Below are 15123 nucleotides of genomic sequence, written 5' to 3'. Positions count from 1 at the left end.
ATTTCAAAATGGAATGTCAACCTTTTTAATCTGGGGTCTGCTCCTAAAATATGAAGGCACTTACGAACATGAATTAAAGTACCATATATATCTGGAATAATTTCTGATTTTTTTTTTTTAACATCTCAGATATTTTTCATGTACTGCTCTTCACATTGTAACTGTCTGCACATTAGACATTTATTAACTTTGTAGAGTCCATACAGTAGCCAGAGACTGTTTTTAGAATTTGATCCATGGCCTGTGGAAGTCAATAAACTTTCATCACCTTTAGTACAACTTAGATTGAAGAGTTAAATAGCAGAATTTTTCAGTTATTAACTTTTCAAAGATAGTCAAAGACCCAGTATTTCCTCTAAAATCAACAGCTGAATTGAAAATCTAGGAAGAATTCCAACTGATAGCTTATAATAAAAATAATTCAAAATTTTAAGGCTATTTACTAGGTATTCTGTCCTGAGAGAGTATTTAAAGATTAATGTGTATTTAATGTTTTCACAGAACATTAATTCACATACCCAATTTAAGCTGTAAATCTGCATTACTTCATTTAAATTTTCAGTGCAACAAAGGCAAGACCTTCTTAAGCTGAGAGAGGAAAATTATGACTGCTTATTTTTTCTTTTAGATTTATTACCAATTATTTAACTTTTACCTGTCTTTCTTTTCTAAATAATATGATCTCTACTTCAAATAGAAATGACCAGTCTCTTTATATCAAGTTGTTTTGCTTGCAGTTTATATACTATGGTCTGATGTATGTCATGATGCAATATTTGATCAGCTAACATACATAAGAATCTAGAGATTAAGATTCTTGATGTATTTTTTTCATTTTTAGAGATCAGCATTATCCAGGAATTAATCATCTGCTTTTCTAATTTTCATATTCCTTATTTGCAGCAGTTTTATCATGTTTTAGAGAGAAGATGTTATTTACAGCAGAGGACACAAAGAAAGAAGAACCTTAATTGATGGTGCAATTTGAAAGAAAAAGGTATGAACTTACTTATTTTCAGAGTTTCTATGACTTAATTACTTTATTAATGTACAGGATTACATGTTGAAAAATAATGTTCATGGTGTTTCAGGATTTTGTAATTTTAAAGTGGCAAAGAAAAAGATTTTAAAATTTCCCTTATTTGGTAGATGTGTCTTAAAATAAGTAGAAGAAGGGTACTAAAAGACTTGTACATTGCTTAGAATGCAAAAGTGTTTGTTTTTAAACATAAATTGCACTCTGTCGACATATAAGTTATATTCCACAATTCAGGTTAATTATATATTCTACTTACATGAGGAAATAAGAAGAAATACTAAACAAATACAGTAGGCTTTCTGTGAATGTAAAATTCTGCAGTAGTAAAAGGTTTAAAGTACACAGGTACCAGTTCTTTATCACAGACAGTCTTACCTCAGTCCTGACTCTACAAACACTCAGGAACAGGCACAACTTTAACTAATTGAGTGTAGTTCTGTTGAGCTCCCACATGCACAAAAAGAAGCACATACAGAACTGGGACCTAGAGAAACGTGTATTCAAAATATTAATTGCATATATAATAGGTAGTCATGTGGTAACTGCAGAATATTTAATGAATGAGGAGCTGAAGTGGAACAAAATATACCATAGTTAATTTTTCTAAGGGTGAGGTAGCATGTAAGAAGGGATCTTTCAAAAAATTTGTTCTACAAAAAGTGATGAAACATAAATGAATTTTGGAATAACCCTGCCCCGTTCTATCATGTTATTATATACCAAATTTTATCTTTGATGGTAGTGCATTCCAAAATGGTTTTAAAAATTTTTAATGTGTTTTGCATCAATAATATGCATATGAATCAATATGAAGCATATTCTTTTTTTCATTGTTTATTACTTTTTTCCTTTTTTGTGTTTTTTTTGTTCATATAGTAATACCAAAAAATTCAGAATTGGAGCCATAATACACGCAAGGTCTTCCTGATGGTTTTTGAGACTGGAAGTTTGCATGACCAGCTCCAAAAAAATCAAATTATTGCTTATAAAATCTGTAGTGGCTAAAGGATGTTAGAGTGGTAAATAAGGATAAGGCTTGGTCAGTTTTACAAGGCAATTTGTGTAGCTTGTTAACTTGGGTTCTCTTGAAAAACACACACTTTAGTGCAGCCAAATGCAAGGTCATAAGGACAAGAACAGGGAATTAGGGTCATACTTTGTAGGAGGGAAGACTGTATCCTGAAAAGCAGTAATTCTGAAAGGAGCTTTACAGTCTTGAAAGATAAGCAACAGAAGATGTCTCTGTAACAATCTCTGAACTTTAAATTAAACATGTTTATCTTAAAACAAAGGTGGTGAGACATTATCAATAATATAGGAAAGAACTTTTGGGATTAGAAATATTATACAGAACTTTTCTGCTCCAGGTAAGTGCTCTAAAAACTGAGACAGTCATGTCAGCACTTGCTCTTTTTCTTGGCTGCATGGCTTTTGCATTCTTTTCTGCTCAATGACACAACTTCCTGTACTCAGAATGGTCAAATGATCTAGTGCTGAGTTTTGAATCCTCAGATAAGCAATAAATTCTCTTACCCTGACTCTATGTTTCAATAATATCATAAACAGGTGAAAATCACATCTCTGCCCTTTTTCCTCTTATAAAAGAAAGAAAAATCATCATGCCCTTTCTTGAAAAAATGGATGCATCAACCTTTAGAAGAGGGCTCCATGTTCTGGATTTGAATTGGAGGGAAATATCTGCCTGCAGCCCCTGGAGGACCTAAGCTCTAGAGAGAGGCAGTTGATTTCCTGTTGTCTAAATCTGTGATTCTCCTTCCATAGGAATGTTTTCAGGAATGTTGTGCACTTAATGCACTTAACAGAGTGTTCAAATAGTGTTCCAGGGGAGCAAGCAGAAGTGTCAATTCTTGTGTGTTCTATTTCTTGACTACCAGTTCTGTATTAAGATTTAAAAGAGCATTATGTAGGTTTTACACGAGACAGAGTTGAGGTGAATATGGTATCTGTATGCCATACATCCTGATGCAACAAGTTTTGCTAAACAAAAACATAAGAAATCCAGTAGCAGAGGCTTCAATCTAGGCAAATTGAGAGCAGCTATAATATTTCAATGTATAGCAATGAAAGTAGCAGTTTCTGCAGTGATCCATTATTTACAGCCTTCATATCAAGGATAGATTTCTTTCTGAGGTATAACCTCAGCTTCATCCAGCCAGTTTTGAGCTCAGTGCATGCATGCTGATGAAATTTTATTATCTGTATTATTTAGAAGGTCATGTTTGCTAATAATGATGCTTCTCTCTGCTTTTAAAATATGAATCCACAAATTGCTTTATGGAAGTTTTTAGTAATTGAATTCTGATGAATTCTGATTATTATTCTGATTATCCTAATCATCAAGGATGGCATCAAGGATGGCATCATTTCAGGCTACAGGATTAGGCCTTGACGTTTCCCTTTGGTTTTTGTGAATTCTGCTTTTGTCAGCAATTTGGGTACCATATAAACATAATTCATGGCCTTTGTTAGACTGTTTGCCTTTGATTCAGCAGCATTTTCTGTCTGTTGGACAGATATATTCAGAGAATATAGGGACTCCATGAGAGTAAGGACTCTGCTCAGCATTGTAAATAGGGATCTCAGCATACCAGTAACCCAGTCACTAATTATTTTGCAGGACATGGTGGGATAGGAATTAGGGAAATTCTTATGAGAATAAATCAACGGCTTTTGTGAGCATTTCTTGGGTGTAAGAGGCACTATGATGGTGGGCAAAAATGTGTTCAGAAAGGAATCCTGCAAACTTAGGAATTCACTGATGGACTTAGAAGTCACAAACTTAGAAGTTATCATTTTACTGTTCTAGAGAAAAAAAAAAAAACCCAACCAAAAAAACCCCAAAAGGCTGTGAAGATTTTGAAAGCAAAGGAGCATCTTTTAAAATTTTTTTACTTCTGTTACTTCAAAGAATGGGATAACTGTCCAAGGAAGCACTATGATCTTTATGGTGGCACTTTGAATGACTGTGAACACAGCAAGGTGATGTTTGTCTAGGCTAAAGAAACTGATGCTGCAGCTAGCAGGGTACGAAATGAGATACCAGACTATTAGCTTTGTGGAGAGATTAGAAAAAGAGTTTGATTTGAGAGTGTTGTGAATGATACCTGTGTTCTGAGTCTCTGCTAGACATAGTGAATGGAGAAAGAAAGTAGTGATGAAGGTTGAAAAGGTTGAAAGAAAGTAGTGATGGAGGTTGAAAAGGCAAAGGCTCATTAGATTATTTTCTGTCAGCCTTGCTGAGCTAAAAGTGGCAGCTTCACACCCCTAAGAGAAAGATCATCTGACATTTCTGTTGGTACAGAGCAGTAATTAATCATACCATAATTGATTACCATGGAAAGGGAACTTGTACAGGGTCTTCGACTAGACATTACTAGATACTGAATAGAAGAAGAGTGAAGGACAGAGCCCCTTAAAATAAGCAGGAAGTAGAAGGGGTTATATGGGAGTAGAACTAGAAGAGATTAATTGTAGAATCTACGGGAGGATGGGATTTGAAGATGAGAGTGGTTTAATTTTTCAAGTTGTCAACAGGTTGAGGAAATGAAGGTGAGTGTAAAATTCATAAATTATTAAAAATTTTGGGGAAGGAAATTTTACTTTGAGAGCTACATTCCTCAGAAAGGAAGAGAAGTTTAAAAAACTAGCCCATACTAAAATTCTTTGCTGAATTAGTTTAATCCTTGAAATCCAGAGAACCAAATTCTTTGGAGCACTGCCATCTCGTGGCACCAGCTGCAATCACCAGCTCTCTTTTTAAATATTGATTGATATATGCGAGCCTTGAAGGTCAAAGGGGTCGTTTACCTGACACTAATTTAATTCTGTTAAAGTTGCTCACATTTCATAATTGAACAATTCCCTGAAATTGGATAATCTCACAAATGCAAATGATCTGTGTAGGGGCATGCATGGTTTCCATGTAGCAGATAGTAAAATTCAAATGACTTCATTAATAGTTTAAACAGCAGCAGATCTATTCTTTTTCCCAATTCTGAGCTCTTCTCTGAAAGAATCTTGTTTGACTGCAACAAAGTCCAAAGACACCTACAGTTACAGGATTTTTTATGGTAACTCAGATCAAGAAAGCAATAATTTTCTTGCTGTAAAGTCTTGTCTTCCGTATGAAAAATATCCACAGGCTTAAAAATACATATAATTTTTCATTCATACCTGCAAAAAAAACGCCTTGGAGAGCAGGATGTATCAATTTATCAAGACTTAAACTTCCCAAGTTCAGCTACAATTCTCTCCTGAGTCTGACTGTATTAAGTTTAATTAAACAGATAGCAACAGTGCTTTGTTTTTGCACTCCTGTTTAATCTTGGCAGGCCTGCATGCTCTGCAGGGATCAGTTATCTGAGAGTTAAAAAGCTACTTTTTTAGCTATGAAAACCACTACTAAGCTAAATATATTTTTAATAAGGCTATATATGATTGTCAAACTTAATTCTTGCAGATATCCTACAAAAATTTTAACAAGATTTGTAGCTTCATGATAAGTTTGTTAAGATTCATTCATACAGGAATTCCTGCATTTCCCTGAGACTCCTGATTTTACCCTTTTTTCTTGAAGGTGGAAACAGTATTAGATCAGTTTTATTATCATCTGCAATTTTTCCTCCATGTTGTTTCCCCCTTCCAGAAATGAAAAGTCTGGTTGTTGTTTTACATTAACACCCATTTGATTATTTAGGATAAACTCCTTGAATTGAAAACTATTTATGACAAAAGTGCCCTAAAAGAAGGCCAGCTCTTTTGGATTGTTGCCTTAAAAATCACTTTTAACTACCAAATTATAAGGAATACTGTGATTGTTTTATACCTTTTTGTATCTTGTATAGCTTTAATTGACATTCCTTTTGTGCAGACACATATCTTGAAGAGTCAGAATGACCTGTGGTGGGCTGATGCTGGCTGAATTCCAGGTGCCCACAAAATCTGCTTGATCCCTTTCCTTCTCAGCTGGGCAAGGGAGAGAAAATACAATGAAAGACTCGTGGGTTGAGATAAAGACAGAAAGAGATCACTCCATTTACCATCATGAGGAAACCAGAACTGAGCTGGAGATATAGAAATGTAACTAAGTACCAATTAAATCAGAATAGGAAAATAAGAAATTATCCCCCAACCACCCTCTCCCCACCCCTCCTCATTTTGGGTTTAATTTTACTCTGGAACTGTGTATTTCTTCCACCCCAGTGACACAGGGGGACGTGTAGCATGGATTGAGGTCAGTTTATTATGTGTTGTGTCTGCTGCTCCCTCCTCAGGGGGAAGATTCCTCTTCCCCTGCTCTAGCATGGATTCACTCCCATGGGAGACAGTTCTCCATGAACTGCTCCAAAGGGAGTCCATCCCACAGGCCACTTTGTGTACTGCTCCAGCCTGGGGTCTCCATTGAGTCACAAGTCCTGCTCCAGCATGGGCTCCTCTCCTCAGCACCAGAGTTCCTGCCAGGAGCCTGGTGCAGTGTGGGCTTCCCACAGGATCACAGCCTCCTTTGGGCCTCCCCAGTGTGTGGGGCTCCTGCTCCAGGTAGGTCGCTGTTCCTCTGTGATCCCCCTTGGGCTGCAGGGGCACATCTTGTCTCACCATGATCTACACCACAGGCTGCAGGGAATCTCAGCTCCGGGGTCTGGAGCACCTCCTGCCTCTCCTTCTTCACTGACCTTGGTGTGTGCAGTCTCTGCAGCTGTTTATGTCACATATTCTCACTCCTCTCTTCTCTGCTTCCAGTTGTTTCTGCTCAATTTTTTCCCCCTTTGTGTTCTTAAATAAGTTATCCCAGAAGTTATCCTGCCATTGCTGATGGTGTTGGCCCTGGCCGGTGGTGGGTCCGTCTTGGAGCAGGCTGGCATTGGCTCTGTCAGACGTGGAGAAAGCTTCTGGCAGCTTCTCATGGAAGTCACAGTGCAGCTGCTCTGCTGTCAAATGGCCGGTTCTCAGTTATGTTGAGACAACCTCTCCCCTCTGCCACTTACTCAATATTCTGATCATTTAATAGATCTTTAAATAGAAATATATTGCAATCAGCAGAAATGAGAATATATCAATTCTCTAAAATATACATCTGACAGTGAAATTGCAACTAACAAAAGTACAATTCTTTAGGTCCATGAATGCACAAAAAACTTCATTACTAATTTAGTGTTTGCAGAAAAACTACCCTAAACCCGACTAACACCAGTAGATGTCAGTGTTGCCATATTCCAATGTGTTGAGACAAGTCAAACATCCCATTTAACATGCATTTTCATTTGCATACATATACAGATAGCTGAATAGATAAAGCTGACTGGTTTCCTGTTCTGATAAATCATTGATGTTTTAGTTTGTACTAAGTAGTGCTTACTCTAAATCAAGGATATTTCTGTTTCTCATGCTTTGTCAGAATCTAATTGAAATTTTTTCAAAATTATTCAATGCGTCATTTATTTTTAAATTTCTGTTAATTATTAGTAAGAATTGTTTCCCCCTGTAAATTCCAGGCAGTTGACATGGAATTGCATTTTCATTTCTTTAACAAAGATGTTTTATGCCTAGTATTAAATTGCAAGCTAGCGAAATGGAAATCACTAAAAGACTGAGAAGTGATACATTTGTTTTCCCAAATAATATTTGCTTAATAATTAATAACAATTAAATACCAGAGGATAAAAGTTATTCTTTTGTTTTTGAGTTCACACGACAATTCATGGATGGGGGCACAAAGTACAAGGGTGCATAATTCCATTCAGATATTGACTATATTTCCATATATGTATACTTATACACATGTATACTTATAAACATTGTAGAGAGTCTTTCTGTCTTTTCTTCTGGTTTCTGAATATGCCTCAATTAATTTTTTTCTAAGTGTCACCACCAGCGGCATATATTTTTTATTTTAAAATGTAACTTTCCTACAAAGACTAGGGTTATTTAATTCAAATTTCTTGGGACAATTTTTAAGGAAGATTGATTTTAGCCCTCTATGAGCTTCAAATAACTTTGAATTAATGTTTCAGATTCCTTTGTTTTGACACATATCCTGAGATATGCAGATCTTTCTTCCTATTAAATAATAATTTTTTTCCAACAGCGTAGTCCCCGTGTAATTATTTTTTTTCTTTCCCTTTACAACTGTATATAAAATAAAATCCAGTCTATTAAAACTAAGGGAGTGTGATATATAAATCTTATTTCAAATGAACATCTAAATAAATTAAGTTTCCTTTTTTAACAGAAAAGTTTGATTAAAAGATCAGTCTCGGCTCTGGAGATGAATACTTTCAAAGATGAAACTACGTTAAATATGTCAGCTAATTTCAAAACCAGCATGAAAGAATTGAAAGTTATGAAGAAATGGATGCCTGAGCCAGACGTTGAGAGAGAGATCAGGAAAAGCTCCCCTACCAAGCATCTCCTGAATCAAGCATCTACTGTGGTCATCCTCAGACAACCCAGGCAGATGAAGAAAAAACACCTACTTTGACTGGACACGAGGATGGTGAGAAGGACTTTGTTCTTGTGAAATGGCCTCAAAAGGCTGGGATTAAATACATTGTTTTCTGAAGAAGAAAGAAAACAAAGAAAATAAAGAAGAAAGAAAACAAAGAAAATAAAAAACCCTAGAAAATTAGAAACTGTGGTTAAAAAATTAAGTCAAGTCTCAAAGATTCTTAAAAAGTGTTTTTAAATTATTATGTATTGCCTTTATAAAAATGGATTTTAATTGCTAACTATATTACCTAATTACAGGTAATTTAAATATTTTTAATATTGAAACTTCTCAGAGATTAAGCAATAAAAGTTTATTTCTTTAGAAATTATGTATTTTTTTAATGCAGAGAAAAAAATACATACTGCTCAGTTATCTTTAGGATATTTAGAATGTACTGCAATTTAAATGGAAATAGCATTGCTTCACAACATGATACAAAAAGTTTTATCTAATGTAAAAGCATTGTTAAAATGGTCAAACTTTTTCCTCTGAAAGATGAGGGGGAAAGTAATGCTTTTGCTATTTTTTTGGTATTACTTAAATACTCATGTTCTAAGTGTGACCTGCAAAGAAATCCCCCAATATTGTCTGGTTTTGTGTGTAGTTACATGTGTGTGTATTGTACTTATTCTGACGCTCAGGCCTGGTACTTCAGGCCACTTTTCCATTCAGCTTCTCATTTTTTTCTGCTTTTAGGGAGCTTTGAGAAGATTTATTGTTAAAAACTAAAAGATACTTAAATGGTAAGTATACTGCTATGGTGAGTTGTGGCTAAGAGAGGAGACCTTTCCCCAAGGTCTTGTTTTAGACAGGACTACTGTATGTTCCTTGCTGTTTAAAGCTTTCATATTAGCTTTGTAAACCAAAGGGATTTCATCTTTTTACTATTTTGTGTGTCATTTCTTCAGTACCCTGTTGTATTTTCTATTTAATTTTCCATTTTTTTTCCCTAGTGGGACCCTTTTGTCCCACTAGGGAAATGTTCCCACTAGGGAATGTTAAAATATTACAAATGAGGTACATAGTATTCTAAATATATATCTCTGTAAAATATTTTCTCTCTATTCCCTTCTGCTATCACTTTTGTATTAGAAAGATTAGTTTTTTTTGTGTCAAAGATTGTTGCTGTTAAAGAATTTTGTTTCTTTCACTTTGACATCTCAAAGAAGACATTGACACTCAATGTATCTGAAGGTTCTCATGTTGGATTTTTTCCAGATAACCCTTTTGGAAATATCCTTGTAAATTCAAGAGCATTTTTTTTTCCACCTCTGGGTGGTGCTGCTTCTGTTTCTGTTCTCATGGCCTCTTCCTACTAACACTGGGATTTTTCTTTGATGCATTAATCTGTCTAGGATTTATGATCATTTAGCCAAGTTGATAATTGTACACTCTGAAATACTATCCTGTCTTAAGTTTAGCACTGAGCTTGTAAACCTAAGTTAAAACCTTTGGAGGAAATAAGCAGACAACTGCGAGTAAGAGCTGAATGTTTGGGGGACGTGAATCATGAACCAAAAAATTCAGCTTACTTGCAGCTTCCATAATGGTTTTTGATAAATGGTAGTGAATTTAAAATATTGTCATTAACAAGAAAACTAACATTTGTGTTCACTGACTGGCAGATTGCAGTTTGATATTGTTAATATGTCTGAGAACCTTTGGTTAATTTTAATATAATTTTCATTACAACGGTATCTCTAGGAAGGCTTCCTATTCATGATAAGTTCAATACCAAAGTGGTTTCAGCAACCAAACATTATCAGATCCCCAGCATCTCTTGTTTGTTAGTTTTTGAAAAGTTTGCAGAAGGGAGGGGATGGAATTCCAAAATAAACTTCTGCTTGCATGTGGATCAGCAGAATATGGAATTGTTGCCTTGGGGAAACTTTTCTCCCATTGGGACTACTTCTGAGGAGAAGGACACTGAATTACTGAAAGGAACCGAGATCATATATTTGCTTCCAAGAAGCAAATATAAAAGTATAACTTGTTGATTCTATGCATCATGTTCTTCAAAGTGCAACAGTTTGTAGTGGAAACTTAGAAAAAGATCTGAGAAGACTGAGTTTCTGCCCCAAAGAATGAAGATACTCTTCTTAATAAACTGTCTTTATTTACCCTAATAGTCTCCAAACACAATAATACTTCTCCAGAGACCCTTGCTCAGGATAAAACACTTCTAAATGGACTTGGAGATAGAATAAACAGAGAGGACAGAAAGGTTTTCATTTCAAGTTTTGCTGCTGGAAAAGTGGAAAAATGTATTTTCATATTCTGCAAAAACATAGCAAGCAAGTAAATTAAAAAGCCATGTATTTCCTTTATATAATGACATTATTATTTGATGCTGCAATTTTATACAATAATGCTATTGTTTTTCTATATATGTCTATTTTTCAACACCTTTAAATTTTCTTTCTAGTGCTACAAACCTGCCATTGCTTCTGCCTAAGCCCTGCACAACTAGCAATAAATGATCAAAACAGAATAAAAACATTGCTGAAAAACAGATATGAAAATAATATTTTTAAAGTCTATAATTTGAATGTGGAAGCCCTAAAGGCTTTCAAAGGAATTCTTTAAGCAATGGTTTAGTTGTCTGCGTTTGTGAAACCTGGCCAGGGAAGTCTTGTGTTGTACTTCCCTATGGTATTTTCTTTAACATCTATATTACACACAGCAAGGGATAACCACGTTGGGACCCCAAAGTACTTTGCCCTGTAAATAACATCACACAGTTAAAGGTTAAACAACATCTCAGCTCTTAACCCAGCATTTGGTATTTGGAGGAACAGTCCTCAGCAGCTGCTTTGGAGTTCATGACCCTTGTACTGGAGTGCTTGATAGTGCAAGATTGAACCAGATTTTCTATATTAATATTGCTGTTTTCCCTGTTTAAGTAATGCAAACAGCATTTCTTCTGCTAAAATTCAGCACTCTTTTCATTGGAACACTTGGAAAAGTACAGAGAAATGAAACAGTGAAGTACAAAGTGAGCTTGGCTTCACATTTTGGTTTCTGGATTCCTTTCACCCAGCAGTTTCAAGCCACAATAATTTCTAAGGAGGTTCACAGTGTGTCCTGCAGTGAGATCCAGCCTTCAGATTTTACTCTATTTTCCTGAGTATGCCTTTACCAAAATGTATATTATCCCAGGGTGAAATTTTCACTCATTACATCATTTCTGTTAAGGCTTTTCTTAGGGAAAAATCTTTTCTTTTTCATGAGACATAGCACGTATTTTACCCACCTGCAATATGCAGTACTTAACTATTGCCTTCCAGACTTCATAAATTATCTGACCAGGGAATTGACTATATACAGAAACTCAGAAGAAACTCAGTTATTATCTTGTGTCTATTTATTCACTCCAAACTTTAGAAACAGAATGTCAAGGCACTGAAAGCCTAAAATTTCCACACCCTGGCAAAATGGATCATTGTCCAATGGGCCAATATACACTGTCAAAATTACTTGCCACTTCTATTGCATATTTAAGTGAAAACACTATTGATTTTTGTCTTTAAGAGATATAAACAAAATTCCTATGCAATTTATGGATCCTATAGATAGGTTATAGGCCAAAATTTGAGAATTACTGATGCAGCAGGACAGTCTCAGATTTGCATGCCTCTACATTCATTTCTATAGGGCTGTTATGTCTGTGTTATATGCATAATGAACATATGTGAAATATAAGTATTTGTCGAGAGAATTTTGGTAGGGAATGTTAAATACTTTCCACAGGAATTGTTACAGAGTAGCCTGAAATCTTATTGCTTTTTTGCAGGGACAGGTTAATTATTTCTTTCTTTCAAATACAGGAATTCTGACTTCTAGAAACAAGGAACTCCTTTAAAGCCACAGTAGTATCCCAGTGGATTAATATTTTGTGCTGAATATTCTGGTAGCTTGAAGTCTGATTCTGCATATGTGTAAACATTACTAAAATTTTTCAGATTTTTAGATTAAATCAAATTTTGTTGATCAAGGTATTTTCTTAAAAATGCAAATAATACCTTCAAAAATATTCTCATTTCCTGTGAACTATTATAAGCACATTTGAGAAGTTCCTTCTGCAATATAAGTAAGTTATTTACTTATTTTGTTTATAGGCTGTAAGCTTATAATCACTGTTGTTCAATGCTTATAGGCATTTGATTTACCTCCTTTGAGACAGGACTTTGGGTAACCTGAATTTTACAAATTAATAGAGCAGAAATAAAGCTGGTAACCATCACTGATGTGTAAGTTAAGTTTTCAAAGTATTTTTTTTTCTCTAGTTGCTTTTGGCCCCAATTTCACAAATGTTTCTGTATGTTTTTAAGTTTACATTAGTTCTTCTATTCCTTATAAAGCAGACCTGGATCTTCGAAGTCTTGGGAAAGAAGTTGGCTTTCTATGGCAAAAATAAAGTGCTTCAGGGTATTTGAAAATAACCAAATAACTATATATACATACATACATACATACATGTATAGACATATATAACTAGATATAGATATAGATATAGATATAGATATAGATATAGATATAGATATAGATATACATATTCATATTCATATTCATATTCATATTCATATTCATATACATATACATATACATAGATATATAAAGGAGGACTGAAGCTGATAAATGTCTGCAGTGGTTTTGGTTTGCTAATTTTGAGATTTTGCTAATTTTGAGATTTTTTGGGTGATGTATTAATGAGCATGGTGGCTTTTAGTGTCGGTTATTTATTAGTGTATTTACTTTTTGTTGTGAGGTAGGATTAGGAGAAAGGTAAAGTATGTTTAAAACTTTAAAAGGGTATAAAGGACATTTATTAACAGTCATTAAAAGAGTAATAAAAATTAGTACAAAACTTTCAGAACACTTCTCTACAATTTTTTTACTGATAATGTAAAGAAATAAAATTTTATTTACTTTATTACTTCTAGAATAGTTTTTTTTAGTTTGCTTAGGGAGAGAAGTCTTTTTTGTAAATGTTATGGAGACTTCTTTATAAGACAAAACATATATTTTCAAATAAAATACATTTGAAAAAGTCAGTGCTATGGGAATAAATAAATAACTTCTATTATTCCTGCTGGCTAATTTAATACATTACAGAATGACTGCAAATTAGCAGCCACTAATGAGCCTGCATCACTACTTTTTAATTTCATTTTAAAGCTAATGGAAATGAAATAGAAATTAAAGGAGAAAGTAATTTTCAAAAATCTGAGAATAAAAGAATATATTGCTTTTATGCTTAAGACTTTCAGTCATTAGGAATAATAAGAATGAGGAATAACATAATGTACTACTGCATTTTTTTCATTACAGGATTTTCAGTATAACCCCCCCAAAAAAGATGCACTTATTGAACAGAATATGTTCCTTTTACTGATAAGTTTTTACATCTATTCAGGATTTTAGTGCTGTGATCAAGGAAAACCCCAGCAATGCTCAGGTGGGACAAATGTATTTGAATTTAAAGTGGATTATTAAAATAATATTAATATATAGAAGACTGAATATGCATTAAACAATAACAAAGCAATTGCATTTGCAAAGAGGTGTGTAATAGAAATGTATTCTCTGGGGAATCTTTGTATTACTTTAATGACTTTGGATTAGTCCCTAGACCTTAATTTAACTAAGCACAGAACCATGTGTTCAGATCCCACTGGAGTAAAGCAAATATAGAGTCAGTTGGACTTAAGCATGTGCATATTGCTTTGCTCTAAAGAGATGGATTTATATAGATGCTCAAAGTGATGGATGCCCTTAAGGATTACATAGTTCTATGACTAATTTTCATTGGTTGCCTAGGCACTTCTAATTTTAGCATTATGCTGAATTAATATTTTACATTAAAATTTGAATTATGAATAAGAATCATCTTTATTTTTTAATTATAAGGATTATTTAGAAGTTCGACTTACAAAGACTGAAAAAAGCTTATATAAATCGTAAATATATGCTTACATTTCATAAATATATACTTAGATTTTTTCTATATTCTTTTCTGCATCAATGAAAATAGATGTAAATGAGAAATAAAAGATTTCAATACTTGAATTTAGAAATATCTGCCTGCTTTGTCCATGGGATGCAGGTGTCTGAGGAGCCATTACCACCTAGAGATCTAACCAAGACAGTTAGTAAGCTCTAGATAGATAGAATAAAAGAACAGCTTTTTTCTATAAAGGCTTTTCGGTATTGTGTTGGCATGGCAAGGTTTTGGCAGAGGAGGGGGCTACAAGGGTGGCTTCTGTGAGAAGCTGCCAGAAGCTTCCTCCACATCTGACCTAGCCAATGTCAGCTGGCTCCAGGATAGACCAAGGCCAGCCAAGGTAAAACAAGGCTAAACAGACAATAAGTGTATATTTTTGGGTGGAATTATTTGCTCTCCTCTCCTTGGATTATATTGATTAGGTCTTCATCAACTGTAATGAAAAGGCAGGCACCTACCATTCATATACGTCAAAACCTGACATCCTAATTCAAACATCTTATGCTGGAACTGATCCCTACCCGACTTGAGTAGAAGTGGCTGTGGAAGGATTCTTCTATGTGTATCTTCCAC

At 34.4% G+C, this 15123-nt stretch overlaps 1 long non-coding RNA gene across 22 annotated transcripts in view; it reads left to right on the top strand.

Moving 5' to 3' along the window:
- Positions 1 to 15123, top strand: part of LOC141729344 (uncharacterized) — a 58167-nt gene that overhangs the window by 29653 nt on the left and 13391 nt on the right. For 17 of the 22 annotated variants that reach the window (XR_012580747.1, XR_012580745.1, XR_012580751.1 and 14 more), the window contains 2 exons: positions 904 to 997; positions 8289 to 9235. This is a non-coding gene — a long non-coding RNA (uncharacterized LOC141729344). The other 5 variants (XR_012580742.1, XR_012580744.1, XR_012580743.1 and 2 more) reach the window with 2 other exon arrangements.

This window comes from Zonotrichia albicollis, chromosome 6 (genome assembly GCF_047830755.1).
Source record: "Zonotrichia albicollis isolate bZonAlb1 chromosome 6, bZonAlb1.hap1, whole genome shotgun sequence".
Classification (NCBI taxonomy): domain Eukaryota; kingdom Metazoa; phylum Chordata; class Aves; order Passeriformes; family Passerellidae; genus Zonotrichia; species Zonotrichia albicollis.
Note: the sequence above shows the minus strand (reverse complement) of the source record. Positions and strands in the feature narration are given on the sequence as shown.